This window comes from Hemicordylus capensis, chromosome 1 (assembly GCF_027244095.1).
Source record: "Hemicordylus capensis ecotype Gifberg chromosome 1, rHemCap1.1.pri, whole genome shotgun sequence".
NCBI classification, from domain to species: domain Eukaryota; kingdom Metazoa; phylum Chordata; class Lepidosauria; order Squamata; family Cordylidae; genus Hemicordylus; species Hemicordylus capensis.
The window spans coordinates 19,202,013-19,219,176 of NC_069657.1; the positions used below are offsets into that span (position 1 = coordinate 19,202,013).

General features: G+C 45.2%; 1 long non-coding RNA gene across 8 annotated transcripts in view; it reads left to right on the forward strand.

The window, feature by feature from the left end:
• Window positions 1–1,267: 1,267 nt before the first annotated feature.
• The window catches only part of LOC128340714 (uncharacterized), a 33,463-nt gene continuing 17,566 nt past the window's right edge, over window positions 1,268–17,164 (forward strand). For 3 of the 8 annotated variants that reach the window (XR_008313914.1, XR_008313907.1, XR_008313908.1), the window contains exons 1-4: window positions 1,268–1,944; window positions 5,682–5,856; window positions 8,161–9,262; window positions 11,207–11,303. This is a non-coding gene — a long non-coding RNA (uncharacterized LOC128340714). Of the gene's footprint in view, window positions 1,945–5,681; window positions 5,857–8,160; window positions 9,263–9,612; window positions 11,304–17,164 lie in introns of all 8 variants that reach the window. The other 5 variants (XR_008313912.1, XR_008313913.1, XR_008313911.1 and 2 more) reach the window with 4 other exon arrangements.

Genomic DNA, 17,164 nt, shown 5'->3' on the forward strand with positions numbered 1-17,164 from the left:
GCCAGCAAAAAAGTCTCTGTGAGTCAGATCTGACCCATGGGCCTCATGTTGTGCAGGTCTGATCTAGGTGGACTTTGCTGTGATCTGATTCAAGAAGTTACTTTGATTCAAGAAAATTCTGAAACTTCTCACCAGCCCACCAACCTCACCCCCCATGCCGTTTCCTCACCCTTCTAGTGAAGGGAACAGCAGTGACAAGCAGTGATAGGGGAGGGGTTCCTTCCCTCCCCGTGATGCCAGAGTCCCCCTAGGGTGACAATTCCAAGTCAGACTGGCTTGGACAGTTAGCAGGAAACAGGAAGCAACAGATGACCCAAGGTACTTATAGTTTTCAACAGACTATAGTTTTAATTCAGGTCAAACATCTGAGGGTGACTTCACCCATGGATTGCCTACCACCAGGGATTATTGTCTCTCTGGGGGTCTTGCTCATACCACAGGGTTGAGTGTTACTTCATAGCCAACCCCAGCTTCTACTCATCTTCCATTCGTTCCCTGCTGCTGTCACAGGGACTGTTGGGAACTGGCCCCTCAAGCTCCTCTCGCAGTTATTCCTGTAGCTCAGAAACTCCATCCAATGGCAGCTTGTAAACTGAAGTGCCTCTCCTCCTCTTCCTCCTCCTCCTCCTCCTTTGGGCTTGCCACCCAGTAAGCAATTCCCCTGCCTACAACCTTTTCCTGTGTAAGAATTTATTTAACATGCTTTGTTTCCCTCTGGGCTTGACCACAGCCTCAGCAGACACTTTTATTCAGAAGATAGGTCCCTCCCAGGCTAATTACCTTAATGACTCCCAGAAAGTGACCCAACCTGACTAGCTTTACAAAAAGTATATCTGGGAACTCACCACAATCCCAGGAAAGAAACTAGCGAAACTGTGCAATTGCTTATTCAACTGGCTGAAGGTACACAGAGTTCTAAAAAAGATCTGAAGACCACCTCACAATCTATTACCATCACTTTTATACCCCTTAATCTGTTCACTTTCTTGGAAGCCATTCAGGTAACTAGCCTGAGAAGGAATGATCTTCTGAGCCTAACAGTGTCTCAGCTGTGGCCAAGTCCAGAGGGAAACATTTAAATCATCTATAATATAATTCACTAAGGTGTACCTGTGACTAATCTCATGCATGGCAGCTGTCACGAGAGTTCATGAACAGAAGCACCATGGTGATTGGACAGTGGAGATTCCATATGCAGATAGGGAGGAGGAGCCTGTGATGGTTAAGGTCAGTTGGAATTCAACTGTTACTGGTCAGATGTTCTTGATTGTAGAGAAGAAGAATCTATATATATAAAAGGATAGTGGGCAGGGGTCTGTGAAAAGAGGAGTTGTGAGGGAGGAAAGAGCCCCTTCAGGAGAAGGAGGCTGCCGTTGTGAAAATTAGATGAGGAAACAAGTTGAACAAGATCTCTTATCTCAAGAAGAGAGAGAGAGAGAGAGAGAGAGAGAGAGATGGGAAGAGAGAGCGGAGGAGAGAGAAAGAAAGAAAAAGAAGGGAGGGGGAAGAGAGAAAGAAAGATGGGTGAGGGGTGGGCCTGAGCCTGTCAGTGGCCTGAGGGAACAAGTGGTCATGGTGGTGGCAGCAGCAAGGAAGGGCCCAGTCAACCACTGCTGCTGTTTTGGGCTACTGAGGGCATTGGCAGAGGGAGGCAGGCAGGCAGGCAAGGGACAGGCTCGGGCTTGTCAGCAGTCTGAGGGGAATGAGCGGCCATGGCAGTGGCGTCAGCGAGGAACAGTCAACCACTGCTGCTGCTGCTCTTGTGGGGAGGAGCAGGAGCAGGGCTCGGGTGGGGAGGTCTCTGGGGCATAGGAGGTTGTAGCTTGACCAATAGGTTCCAGCAATGCTGCAGCTGCAACCAAGAGAGGTGAGGGGGGTGGAAGCAATGGGATGGAGGAAGAGAAGCAGGAGTGCAGCTCAGGTGAGGGTGAAGAGATCTATGAGGTGAGTGGGGCTGTGGCAGGGGGTGAGGGGAGTAATCAAGTACTAGCATGCAGATACTCTGTGCAGGTTAAGCTAGTTTTATATACATTCCTACATATGCTTTATAGGTGGGGCTTGATCACGTCCAGGTACCTGCCACACCCTGATGGACCAGCCTCCTCGTATCCTAGAGCAGGCCTGCTCAACTTAGGCCCCCCAGCTGTTTTTGAACGACAACTCCCTTAATCCTCAGCCACAGTGACCAATAGCCAGGGATTATGGGAATTGTAGGCCAACAGGTGCAGGAGGGCCGAAGCTGAACAGCCCTGTAGCTATTAGGCTCATGGGTTTAGCAGGAAAAGATCATGTTTTCCAGCCTTTGGTTTTCTCTTTCTTTTGCTGGCACCAGCCTTCATAGGAACACAAGAAGCTGCCATATACTAAGTCAGACCATTGGTCCATCTAGTTCAGTATTGTCTACACAGACTGGCAGTGGCTTCACCAGGTTTGCAGGCAGGAGTCTCTCTCTGCCCTATCTTGGAGATGCCAGGGAGGGAATCTGGGGCCTAGATGCTCTCCCCAGAGTGGCCCCTTCCCCTATGTTACAGTGCTCACATGTAGTCTCTCATTCAATTGCAAACCAGAGTGGACCCTGCTTTGCAAAGTGGACAATTTATGCCTGCTACCAAAAGACCAGCTCTCCTTCCCTGATTACTCCTCAAGCCACAGGGCCACACTCCCAGGTACCCTGACACATGCTGTGATGAGAAGTAAGCACGGAGCCTCTCTCTTCTTTGTTTTTCTGTGACATGACACACTGGGTCCTTGTAAGTACAAAAATCTGGGGCATTGGAATAATTCCTCTCAGAAATATTTAACACTGCTATCTCTGCAGACCCATGCTTTAGAAGTATGCTGCTAACCAGAGTAGACTTATGAGAATAATGAAAGCAGCATCAGGACAACAGTAACACTGTGCAAAGTAGGTACGGAGGCTCCCCACTTTTTCAGCCAACGTCCACCTGCTTTTGAGTAGGACACTACAGCGTATGTGCATTCCACTTACAGCATGTTCTGTAAGCCAATAAACATTATCAGTGCTTATTGATTATTATTAGGGTGGCATGTTCTGTAAGCCAATAAACATTATCAATGGTTTTATAATATATATGTATAGAAATAAGGCATTCCCAGAGACTTAGATCTTTAAAAAAATCTGCTTTTCATTAGAATCAGGATATCTGTGAAAGGTTTTCTACAGACACAACAAATTGGGGGGGGGGGGTTCCCCCCTGCCGAGCACCTTAAATCGGCATGTATTTAACATGCTGTGTATAGACAAATCCATTATGTTCCTTTTTAACGGACCTCAGAAATGTCAGCATACCAATAGTCTCTCTGCTCTTTATGGCATATAGCTGAGTGAGCTAGAATATTTGGTGATAAATGGAAATTGGATACTAATGGTAGTCGAATCTGCTGTAATCTTATATTCCTCAAGAAGCAAATGAGACAATGTCTGCTGGTATAACTGCTGGCAGATTACATTGCTCCTTGGAGGTCAATGAAGCCACAATGATTTACAGAGGCCCTGCTCCTGGAAACTTGCCCTTGACCCCATATCCCCACAAGATACAATAGATGGGTGGGATTAGGAACCACTCGATTATTAATGAAGCCACATGTCTAATCTGCATATTCCTTAACAGGTTAAAGCCAACCTCTCTTAACTCAGTGCTGGTATGATTGCTACCATAGTGAGAATTAGGAGATAGTGGCCAACATACTGACTAGGAGTGTGCATGGAACCGATTCCGTGGTTCAATTAGAAATTCAAACAAAATTCAAACTGGCCCTTGATTCGGTTCAACAGTCGAACTGGTTCAGAACCACTTTGATTCGATTCGAGGGATATGCTTGTGAAGGGGAATCAAGCACTTGTTGTATATTGCCCAGAGCCTTTGGATGGGGCAGTATAGAAATGTAATTAGTAAATAAAAAATAAGCAAAGGGCCAGGGAACCCAGCCTTTAAAATACTTCTAATGGCAGCTGTGGGGGGGGGCAGTGAGAAGAAACCTCCGCAGATGTGGAGGCCATTTGCTAGGAGCCCCAGACCCGGTCTGGAGTTCAGAGGAGCCACTGCTGCCACTGCTGCCGGTGGGGTAAGATGCCCTCTCGCCGACACCCCACCACTACCACCATTATAAGTATTTTAAAGGCAGGGTTCCCCAGTCCTTTGATTGTACAACCATGCCCCTTGAACCGCTGAACCAGCTCTGAAATGGTTCCATTTGAACTCGGGTCAGTTCAGTTCAAACTCGGACCAGCAACCCTTCTGGGGGGGTCCGGTCTGGTTTGTTTTTGAAGGAATCAAACTGCCCAGTTTGATTCAAACTGGGTTCAAGTAGAATTTTTGCCTGCTAATTTGGCAAAGAGGCACCTTTCAAAGTGGTGATTCTCTTTATTTAGCAGGGGGAGAGCAACTGGCCCTGTCTACCCCCAGCATTAGTACCTCCAGTGACTGTTGCTGGTGTCTATCTTATGTTTCTTTTTAGATTGTGAGTCCTTTGGGGACAGGGAGCCATCTTATTTATTTATTATTTCTCTGTGTAAACCACCCTGAGCCATTTTTTGGAAGGGCGGTATAGAAATTGAATGAATGAATGAATGAATGAATGAATGAATGAATGAATACCAAAAAATGGATTTGTGCACAACCCTAATAGGCACCCTAGACAGTGCTGTCCAGGATGCCCTGGGGTCCAGAGATTTTTCTAATCCAACCTCAAGGTTCAGGCAGGGCTGTCTGATGGCACAGCCAGCCTGTCAGTCTCCTTCCATGTGCCTGCCTCCCCATCTCACTGCTGGGATGATCACTACCCTGGTGATCTCTCAGTGGCAATGAAGGGGTAACTGCAGTTGGCGCCTGACATAGCTGCACTCTCACAGAACTCTAAGTGTGCCATTTTTGTGCCAGTGCAATCATGCCTCTGAGCATCTGCACAAGCGTTCCCGCATTTACCTGAATCCAAGATTAGGGTTTTTTTCCAAGTTCTTTGCTGTTAGAAATTGTGTGGGAGTGGGGTGGGGGTGAGATCATCATAAAGTCAGAGTTTTCTTCCTTTTAAGTAAATACAGGTATAACCTGTATTTAATCTCGATTTTTTAAGGGGGGTGTCTTAAATTCAGAGTCATCTTCTATTTAGGGAAACCTTGTAAGTTCCACCGCACATGTAACATGGCACAGTAAGTCAGCCAGAGAGAAGAAATGGGGGCTCAAATGAATGTTTTATTCCTTGGGCTCCTCTGATTCTTAAAAAGACCCTGTTCTTTACTTCTCTGAATTTTTTAGTTAAGAATTGGGTAAAGCAGGACATATTATAGGTGAACGTTACTGCTTGGCCTAAGAATTAGCTCTTCATTCTGTCCATCAGGCTACACAGAAAATTTGCCCTTTGCTGCAGACTTTTGTTTCCCCAGAACCATGGGCAGGTTTCAGCTCTCTCTGCAGGAGTCCTTTTGCCCCAGACCTTCTCAGCTTGAGAAACCTTGCCTTCTTCGACAGTCCACCCCCAGATCTGGAAGAAAAAGGAAAATCAGCTTTTTTAAAAAAGGCATCATTCATAATTAGCATATACAGAGTTAATAGATGTTTTTAGTAAATGCTTAGTCAATTGTTACCAATGGTTATGGAGTCCAATAGGTCAATAGGCTGTTTGTAACACGGCTTATGACCACCAATAACATTTCTCAACAGATGTGCTTTATAACTAGATTAGGAGCAAATGGGGCTTTTCAAATTGGAGCATTCATTGCTCTTGAACGATGCAGGAATCCAGAGGTGCACACACCCTTCAAGCGTTGCCGTGATTTATCAGCGACTCCTCAGTTCATGCATCATGAATGTGATATTTAAGAACCCAGCAGCACAGGTATGGCCATTTGTTGGGGAATTTTGTAGATTATATTACACATCAAGGACTCTGTCTCATGTATTTCTATATGTAATGCATTTACATATACAAGTGAGTCACATGTACGGGGTTGTGGATGTTGTACATGTGTGTATTGCTGTGCATATTATTATTATTATTATTATTGCTATTATTATTATTATTATTATTATTATTATTATTAAATAACAATGGAGGAGGAGGATCCATGCTAGGGATCATTAGGAAGGGGACTGGAAATAAAACTGCTAATATTATAATGCCCTTATCCAGATCTATGGTACGACCACATTTGGAGTACTGCGTACAGTTCGGGTCACCATGTTTGTTTGTTTGTTTGTTTAACATATTCCTATATTGCCCAAAACTTGCATTCCTGGGCGGTTTACAATTAAAATCATTTAAATATTAAAATCTTTAATGTTAAAATCATTTAAAACTCAACATTAAAAGTATTAAAACTATAAATCTAATAAAAAGCCTGGGTGAACAAATCTGTCTTTAGTGCCTTTTTAAAAATTGCCAGAGATAGTGAGGCTCTTATTTCAACAGGGAGCAGATTCCAAAGTCTAGGGGCAGCAACAGAGAAGACCCGTGTGGTACCAACAGCAGTTTCTGGACAATGTACAAAAGCAGCCCTACATAGACCGCGTTGCCCCAGCACCCAAGAAGACACGAGACACAGAGTATTGTTTTAAACAAGGGCCACAATTTTATTTAACTTCTTATTAACTCTTAACAAAGAGGAATTGACTCACCACCCCATCCAGTGTGGTATCACAAGGCACGCACCAGCAGGGCATGCCTGGCCTACGGCACAGGGTGATAGACCTCTGCTTGAGGCAGCCCCATTGCTCTAAAGCAGGGGCTGCCTGTCCTAGCCGGCCTAATGCCAGACCTCAGGCATAGCAGCACCTCTGGTAGCCATTCAGCAATTCCGGGGAGCTTAGCCTGACCGAGTAAATCATCCAGAGCAGATCTCCCTGAGTTGTGCAGTCTCTAGAGAGTTGCCATGTCTGACCTGTAGCCAAACACTTACGTGAAGGTTCTTACTGGCTTCAAATGTTATTCTGGACCACACTGAATCTGCCAAATTGTGACCAGCAAGATCAAGTCCTAACTATCTAACTAGTGTCAGTACAGTCCAGAGCAGGCGAAAAAGGATGCGCACCAAGAGCCAATCAGGTGAGCGTCCAAAAACATTCTTGCCGAGCCCCAAATGGCGACCAGCAGAAATCTAGACTGTACTTCAGGGAGGGAGGGCAGGTGCCTGAATGGAGCGATCTGAGGCTGCTAAAGCTGGAGCAGCCCCGAACGGCCAAAACTCCACCCCTACACGGGCCGGGGGGGCAATCAGGGCCTTCCAAAGCCTTATGCTTCTTTCTTTCTTTCTTTTTGCAAATTAAATTTTTATTTATTTTGACAATATTCTTATTAACATTCACAACAAATAAGCAAATATGGACTTCCTGCTCACACCTCTTCGTGAATCATCAGCTATAAAATTTACCTTTGCTATAATAATAATTCAAAACATAAATTTAAACCTTACAAACATGATTTTAATCTACCCAACCTGCTAGTTATTACTAAATTTCAAACCCTGCTGTATCCTCATGCTTCTTTCTAGCAGATGGAGGCAAACCGGCTGCGCCGCCCAGTTGGGTGGCGAGCAGCCCGATTGCAAAAGTCCAGTCTGGAAGTTATAAGTGTAGGTTTTAATTCTGTTTTAATAGTTTTAACTTTTTAATTTTAATTGTTGAAATGTTTTAATCTTGTATTGGCTGTTTTTATTGTTTTGTAAACTGCCCAGAGAACTTGCATTCGGGTGGTATAGAAATGTATTAAATGAACAAAATAAATAAATATGTACCACCGTTCTGAGGTTGTTCATCTCAAGAAATGAACGCAGCTGGCGTATAAGCCAAAGCTGATACAAAGCACCTCAGGCCACCGCCTCAACCTGGGACACCAGGGAGAGATTCGGATCTAGAAGTAACCTCAGACTGTGTACCTGTTCCTTCTGGGGGAACGTGACCCCATCCAGACCAGAAGCTGCAGATCAAAATTATCTCCTGAGTTCCAACCCCACACAATAAGTACCTCCATCTTATCTGGTTTTAGCCTCAGTTTGTTATCCCTCATCTAGCCCATCACCTCCTCCAGGCAGGCATTTAGGGAAGTTATGCCTTCTCCCGATAAGGTTGATATGGAGAAATAGATTTGAGTGTCATCAGCAGATTGATAGCACCCTGCACCAAATCTCCTGATGATCTCTCCCAGCAGCTTCATGTAGATGTTAAACAACATCGGAGACAATATGGAGCCTTGAGGGACACCATATGAAAGTTCAGATTTTGAAGAATAACAATCTTCAGGAGATACCATCTGGAATCTGCCCGTGAGGTAGGAGCAGAACCACTGCAAGGCAGTGCCTCCCACCCCCAATCCCCTCAAACATTCCAGAAGGATACTATGGTCGATAGTACCGAAGGCTGCCAAGAGATCCAAAAGGACCAACAGAGTCACACTCCCTCTGTCATTTCCCAGTTGGAGATCATCCATCAGGCCATCCAAGTCAGTCTCCAGCCACCTGAACACCAGTTTGAAATGGATCTAGATAATCAGTTATCTAGACCGCCTGGAGCAGTCTCCTTATCCACTTTCTCCACACCATTCATGATTTTATAGACCTCTGTCATGTCTCCCCGCAGATGTCTTTTTTCTAAACTAAATAGTCCCAGGTGTTGTATCCTTGCCTCATAAGGAAGGTGCTCTAGGCCCCTGATCATCTTGGCTGCCCTCTTCTGCACCTTTTCCAGTTCTACAATGTCCTTCTTTAGATGTGGGAACTAGAATTGTATGCAGTACTCCACAGGGGCGTAACTATAATAGGGCAAGGGGAGACAGTTGTCTGGGGGCCCACTGCCTGGGGGCCCCACCCAGAGGCAAGTCACATGACTGACTCCCCCAGCCACGCACCCGCCCGGGCTTCCTTCAGTTCAGGGGCGTAACTACCATTAGGCAGGGGGAGGCAGTCGTCTCGGGGCCCCACTGCCTTGAGGTGCCCCCCAGAGACACCTCACATGACTCCCCATTGCCCCCTGCCCAGCCCCAAGGCTGGGCAGCCACTTGCCCTGTTTGCCCTCTCTCCTGCTCGTCGTCCTGGTCGGCAATCAAAGTAGCAGGCAAGCTGCTTTTCTCCCCGCCTCTCAGCTGATCGGTGGGTGGGCGGGGCTTCCAGGAAGGCCTCTGTGTAGGCCTCAGTAAAGCCTGAACTCGAGTAGGCTGGCAAGCCCCAGGAAGAAGGCTTGCAGTCAGAGTGGCCACTACAGTTCTCTGCAGCAGACCCTCTTCCCAGGCCAGACAGCTCAGCCTTTGCCAGGTAGAATGTGAATTCCTTTTTGTGGTTACACCCCACCCACACCCCTATATAGGGATCTGCTTGCCATAGGGCTTTGATTGGGGGGGGGGGAGACTGAGAAGTCTCTGAATATTTAATTTAAAACTGATTGGAAAATTTGCTGGCTTAAAAAAACCCTCTAAAAAGTCCTATAAGTGGCTTGTGTCATAGCAGGAAATTACAAAAACTTCTGGAACTAATTAATTAATTAATTAATTAATTCATAAATACACTTATGTTCAAGTTGTTTTGCAACCCAGGTCTGAGTGAGAACTGAGACGTGAGTGAGAACAGTGACGCATGTGTTGTGCTTTTATATTTTTTCCCCTTAGGGTCAATCTGGCCAACATGTGAATGCAGCACCTCCATTCCAGAGGAGATGTGTCTTAAAGGGCTTTAAAAGCCTCCTGTGAAAAACCTCCTGGAATCAAACTTGACTGAATTTGTTCAGAATTCTGAGAAAACAAACATAGGCTCACCCTGCATGGTTGAAAGTCTCCTTTGCTAATCTGCAGCAAGGGGCCCATTTTAATAATTAGTGTTTCTAGTGTGTTCTAGGCATTAAAAGTAGCACAAATATATAGTATTCAATGTATATCATTATATATTGTGAAGTGTGTGTGTGTGTGTGTGTGTGTGTGTGTATTCAGTGAAATGTATTTCTTGGCAGCATACTTATTTTGAAATATCAGACTTAAATCCTTGGAAGCCTGGGGTGTGTGGAGGCCCTGGACTTTGTGGGGGAGGGCATTTTAAAATCTCTTCTCAGGGCCCACTCCAACCTTGCTACACCCCTGAGCGCATTTGGCTCCGCTCTTAGAGCTCTTCTTCGAAAACGGAGCACAATGCAGAGAGCTTCACCATTGAAAAGGGAGCTGCATCTGCTGTCCACAGAGCCACCACCGGGTATTACTTGCTGGCAGACTGGAAGTCACTTAGATGAACTTCAAGCTCAAATCCTTGGTTTTGCAAATACACCATATGAAAAAGGAATTTTTGACTTGGAAATAGTTGTGCCTGAAAGGTATCCATTTGAGCCTCCAAAGATGCGCTTCCTGACTCCTTTTAAAAAAGGTTTTACTCCCATATAATTCTTCTCTTCTCATTTGCTCAATTTTGTACATCTGTTTTTTGTATGTTTTGAATGAGGACAGAAATGTGAGAATAAAAGTCCCCTGCCAACTGGGCAAAGAGGCACCTTTTTCTCTTTGTAAACCGCGCTGAGCCATTTTTGGAAGGGCGATATAGAAATCAAATTTTTTATTATTATTATTATTATTATTATTATTATTATTATTAAAAAATTTCTCTGCGGGGGGGGCCCATTTAAGAATCTTGTCTCAGGGCCCACTCCAACCTAGTTACGCCCCTGCTTCAGTTGTATTCATTCTCCCAAATTGATGTGAGTGTTAAGACCTGGAGCTACCAGAACAGCATGTCTTTCTCTAGTACCATTAAATGACTTGCATCGTCCACAATTTACAAAACCTTTTAAAAAATAATTTAGGATGATGTTCTATTGTGGCACATAGGTTATATATATAACTTCAGTAAACAGGGGCCCCATTTAAAAACCTTGTCTCTGGGCCTACTCCAACCTTGCTACGCCCCTGGTACTCCAAGTGTGACCACACCATAGTTTTGTAGAAGGGCAGTGACTACAGTAATCGACTACACTGCATTGACTACAGTAATCAAGTGACAAGGGAGACTCTTAGCAGCAAGAGGGTGGGGAAGAGAACATTTTGCTCAGAGACTGGAGAGAATATTAAAGAGTATTGTTCCTTAGCTTATTAACTTGCCGTTTACTATGCAGGAACTGATATTAAAAATGCTTTAATGCTTACTGAAGCAGGGTATACGGTACCTAACAGCATGTTATTTTGTGCACACTATTTAACATTCTTTATTGCTCCAACTCATAAGGTTTATTTGAAATCAGTGGAGGAATTCAACCCATCTCACATTTACTCAGCTATTATCAGCCACTGCAAAAGTGCCAAGCGTAGGGGCATAAACACAGGTAATTTATGAGCGTTCATAAACATGCAAACGACTGTGAGGAAATTAAAATCTTTAGGTACATTGTTATTTATGGAATAGATGAAGTAGAAGTACACATTTAGCAGCCTGGGTGCCCCCAAGTATGGTGAAGGAAAGAAGGATAACTTTATTTGAAGTTCCTAGGCCCATCAGATAATGTAGTAAGTAGTAGCATGGTATGTTTATAATCTCTTGCAAGCTGACTTTCTGTTCCTAGGGATATTCACCTAAGAAATATTGGTAGTCTTATCAACACTCTATTAGATTCCTTATAATTTTTTCAGATGGCTCTTCTGAGAAAGAACCTCCAAATTCACTTCAAATATGACTTTCAGCACAATCCAGTGTTATAAAGTTTTCAGAAAATCTCTTTTGACTTCCCTCCAGAGCTCAGATGCTTTGCCTGAGAAGGGAAACCCGCAAATTATATTCAACATAAACTTTATATGAAAACTTGGATGGAAGCAGTTTCATTTTGTGAAGCAGTGAGGAGAATTTTACAATTCCTCTGTTTCTCTAGTTTTAAGATTAGATGCAGAAGTACACTATCAACACCACAGGACAATTAAAATGAATGGCTTACTTCACTGACTCCTGGTTCTAGAGGTGTGCACAAACCAGTCCAAAACAAACCAGTCTGTAATGAATCAGGCCAGTTTGATGGTTCGATCGTAAACCAAAATGGCATCCAGGAGAAGCATTTTGGTCCGTAACCAAACCGAACTGAGCCCGATCCATTGTGGATGTGTTCGACCCGGTTCGATCCAGTTTGACCTGGATCGATGGTCCAAGGAGTTATGCTTGTAAAGAAGAATCCAGTGAGGATTCCCCTTTACAAGCAAAGGGGAATTATGCCTTTAAAGGCTTTAAAAGACGAGTTGGTGGCAAGCTCAACTGGACCTCTCCAGAAGTTCGTAACAAGTGGCAAGGATTATGACAAAGGAGGCACTCTCTTAAGTACACTGGACCTAAGCCATTAAGGGCTTTATAGGTAATAACCAGCACTTTCTATTTCACCCAGAAACATATTGGCAGCCAGTGCAGTTCTTTTAGAAAAGGTAATATGTAGTCCCTTCGTGTTGTCCCAGAGACCAATCTGGCTGCCGCATTCTGTACCAATTGTAGTTTCCAGATGATGTACAAAGGCAACCCCACATAGAGAGCATTACAAAGTCAAGCCTGGAGGTTACCAGCATATGTACCACTGTTTTAAGGTCATTCACCTCTAGAAATGGACATAGCTGATGTATCAGCCAAAGCTGATAATGGCTTTTAATGGCTATCTTCTGCTTTTATTTAGTAGCTTTACTGCTCTTTGATACATATTCTATTGAATGTTATTGGGTTTCACTATTGTTGTAAGCTGCCTTGAAGCTACTTGTGGCAAAATGTAGGACATACGATAGGTAAGGAGATAGGTAGGTAGATAGGTAGGTAGATTTGTGCGTATTGTACTCAGTTATCACTCAACAAATATTTACCTGTGTTCACCTCAATGGCAACTCTCAACAAAGGCTTTCTTACCTGTCCTGTTCTCAGGGGGTTCTTAAAGTTTGTATAGCATTTTAAAATATAATGTTACCTGTAATCTACTAGTGTTACCTAGGAATACTGGAAGCTGCCTTCTACCTAGTAAGACCATTGGTCCACCTAGCTCAGTATTGTCCACACTGACTGGCAGTAACTTCTCTAAGGTTTCAGGTAGGAGTGTCTCCCAGCCCTACCTGGAGATGCCATGGAGTGAACCTGGGTCGTTCTGAATGCAAGCATGCAGATGCTCTTCCACTAAAGTATGGTCCCCTCCTATAAGGGGAATATCTTTTGGTGCTCACATGTAGTCATCCATCCAAATGCAAACCAAGGGGGACCCTACTTAGCAAAGGGGACAATTTATGCTTGCTTCCACAACACCAGCTCTCCATTCGGAGCACTGCTTGTAAGGGGATGTAATATGAGAGCTTAACAGTGAGAAGTAGAAGGATTGCCTGGGTGTAGATAGATTTTCAGAACTATGCAGCATTTGTCATGCTAGTTTTGGAATAAGGTGTGCTTGAAATTAACCTCCTTGCCTTGATTGCCTAAGACAACACTTTCTCACAGTTAGGGGTGTGCAGACCAGTTCGAGGTCAAACAGGGTTTGAATTGAACTTGACCATTTCGAGCTCAAACCGGCCCAGCCCTCCAAAAGGGGAGCCAGAACCAGCTGGTTGATACTCGAGCTGAATCAGACCCAGTTTGGATTGAACTAGTTCAGCCTGGTTTGACCAGTCTGGATGCTTGTAAAGGGGAATCTGGTAAGGATTCCCCTTTGCAAGCATTGGGGTGGGGGTGGGATGAAAAACAGCAGGTGGGGGGAGGCGGGAGATCACCTTACATGCCACAGGCTCTCAGACCAGGCGGTTCAGTTCAAATTCATTTCGAACTCGAACCAAACCACCCTTAGTGGTCTGTGCACACCCTTGCTCACAGTGAGCTTTCAGTGCAGTGCAGAAAGACTCCTGCCTGAAACCCTGGAGAGCTTCTGCCAGTCAGTACAGCCATCCTGAGCTAGATAGACAAATGGTCTGATTTTGTATAGAGCAGCTTCATATATTCATATCAAAGTCCAGGAAAAACAGGTCTACCGCATTTATGTGATTCATCTCTTTCTGCCACTATGCACACACCAAATAGGAAAAGCGTATTTAACAGTCGCGAGTGACTTGTCATAAATGACTTCAGATGAACAATTCAAATTAGGGCCTTGTGTCTAACTCCATATTTCACCCTTCCAGAACCCCTCTTCCTCTCCCCTACACACATGAACACACATATCTAAGATTCCAGACATTGGTTAACAGAACATCAACTGTACAAGTACAATGAGGTTTGATGAGCTCTCGGGATGTAAATTTGGACTTTGAGCACTTTTCCCCCAAGTGCGTTCTTATGCTAGTTTTACATAATCAGACTGTGCTTCCCTCTTCCAATGATATATTTACAATATGTCTTAGACAAAGCTGAGTTTCATGAGACAGGCTTCGGAGCAGCAGGGAATGTGTATGCTACATTGGGCATTAGAGTAACGATTTAGATCTATCTCCCCAGCATGTAATGCACATACGCTTTGAAGCATAAAAATCATAAATGATTAACCTACTTGATCTCTTCCAAATGACAGAAATATGCTCTTCCTGGAGTATTCGTGGAAAAACAAAAAGTGTGAAGTCATCCTTTGCCAGAAATCAGAGACCATCTCTTGGTTGGAGATGGGGTTGTTGCTCGACTTGGTTATTGATTGATGTTTTGGCCCTGCATTGATTGCTGTACACTCTCCATTTGCTAGGTGCCCCTTGAAAAGCTTGCAAAGGAGGATGTAGTCTTAATGCAATCATGCATGATTGCATTGTTTGCTATAATCATGGAGGCTTCTCTAGGTCTCCATCAACGGTGCTGAAAGAGGGAGATAAATAATATTAAATTGGGAAGAGGACTGATTTATATTCTTCACACCTTGATGGTTTAGCAGTACTTACTCCTGAGGAAACATTCATCGGATTGCACTGTAAATGAGATAGATGTTGAAGCTGTTCTCACAAGCAACCTAGTCCAGGCTAGGGCAGCCTAATCTGGGCTAGGCTACTCATGTGGAGCACCAGGATCTGCATGGATCCCGATGCCCAGACAAACCTTACATTTAAGCCCGGCCCTTAGCCAAGGTTAAGGGAGGGCTCCCTTAAACCCACTACCAGGATCATGTGTCTCCTCAGGCTACACTCAGACACAGAGGATTCTGAAGGGGGAATCTCCCAATGCACCATACTTGACACACAGTGCATTGTGGGATACCCAGAGGCTGAGAATGTCATCCTGGCCTCTGGAGTTCCATGCTGCCTGGTGCGGTGCTGCTCATCTGGGAGCATAGTCTGCACTCCCAACAACATTGGAGGGATCATCTGGGGGGAAGAGAAGGTCTTGCAGCTTCCCATTCCTCCCCACCGCCCACCCACCCACCCTCCCAAATGGCCATGCAAATAGCTCCATTATCTTATACTGAGTCAGACTGTTGGTTCTTCTAGCTCAGTATTCTCAGTGTTGAGTCCTCAGATGATATTGGACTTCAATTCTGATAATACCCTACCAAAGTCCAATAACATCTGGGAACCCAACATTGAGAATCCCTGATCTACACTGACCGACAGTGGCTTTCTAAGGTTTCAGGCAGGAGTCTCTTCCAGCCCTACAAGGAGATGCCAGGGGTTGAACTCAGGACCTTCTGCATGCAAAGCAGATGCTCTACCACAGAGCGATGGCCCCATCCCCAAAGGTGGCACACATAGGTCTTCCATCCAGGTACTGACCACACCAGCACCTGCTTAACTTCAGCAAGTTGGCTGTATTGTGTGTGCTTAAACTATGCTCTGGAACATAAGAATATAATGCAAGATAAGAACATATGAAGATTCTGCTGTTTCAACAAACTGAAGAGCCATCGGTTGCAGCATCCTGCTTCTCACAGTGGCCAACCAGAAGCATTTAGGAAGCCAACAAGTAGGACATGGAGACAGTAGCCACCTTCTACTGTTGCTCCCCTGCAACTGGCATTAAGTGGAATGTTACCTCTGAACCTGGCAGTCATAATTTTTTAGATTGTAAGCCCTTTGGGCAAGGAACCATTCTATTTCTTTTTAAATTTTATTTATTTATTACATTTATATCCTGCTCTTCCTCCAAAGAGCCCAGACAAACATACATGGTTATGTTTGTCCTTACAACAACCCTGTGAGGTAGGTTTGGACAAGAGAGGTGTGACTGGCCCAGAGTCACCCAGTGAGTTTCATGCCTGAGTGGGGATTTGAACTTGCGTCTCCCCGGTCCTAGTACAATACTCTAACCACTACACCACACTTTCATAGTGGCTGCAACATGCAGAGCAAGAATGCACTGGTGCAGCAAGAGAGCATCCCAACAACACTTCCCAACTAACTGCACCAGTGCAGCAGGGTAGCAGCCATTTTTCTCACACACAGAGACACACACTCTCCCCCAGGAAGCCTTCTGTGACACCCAAAAATATTTCTATGATGGTTACACAGCCCTTGGGGACATGTTTTTGGGAGGCACCGAATGCTTCCTGGAGAAGGGGCAAGCATCAGAAATTGCCACTTCCTCACAGCCCCCTCCTCTGGTGCGCCTCCATCACCCTGGGTTCAGAGCACACAGCCCCTCAATGGTAGATCCACCTGGATGGCGCCTGTTAGAGAGGGTTCTGAGAAGTATTCCAGTGCATGGCACTGCTGAGCTTGTAGGCAGATGCACAGGGACAAAGGAGTAGTGGGGACAAATGTCCCTGGGCCACAGGGGTCTGGGGGCTGCCAAGGCACTCCCTTGCCCCCCAGGACACCTGGACACCCCTCATTCCCATGCTACATTATCACTTTGCTCCACCATGTTTCCCCACCCTGTCGCCGAGGCTGGGTGTCCTATCCTACACAAACAATGCCCCTTCCCTCTGCAGAGGGTGTGACCAGCAGGGCTGTGGCCAGCAGTGGTCACGAATGCACGGACTCTCACCCTCTCCAGCCAGCGAGCACTTTGTTCACTGGTTGGGTGAAAGTGGTGATGAAAGCACTTCACTAGCGGGAGAGGGTGACGGATCACGTGTTCAGCCCCAGCGCCTGCCATATCCCCTGCACTGGCAAACTGACACGGCAGAGGCGTGGCTGGCATGGGGTAGCATATTTGGTGGCAGCCTTAGTGGCCTGTCCCAAGGCCTCCAGCAAACCTGCTCGGCTGCCCCTCCTTGTAGGACCTAACTACTGCTGCACTGTACTGAAATCATACCCAAGACTATACCTAATC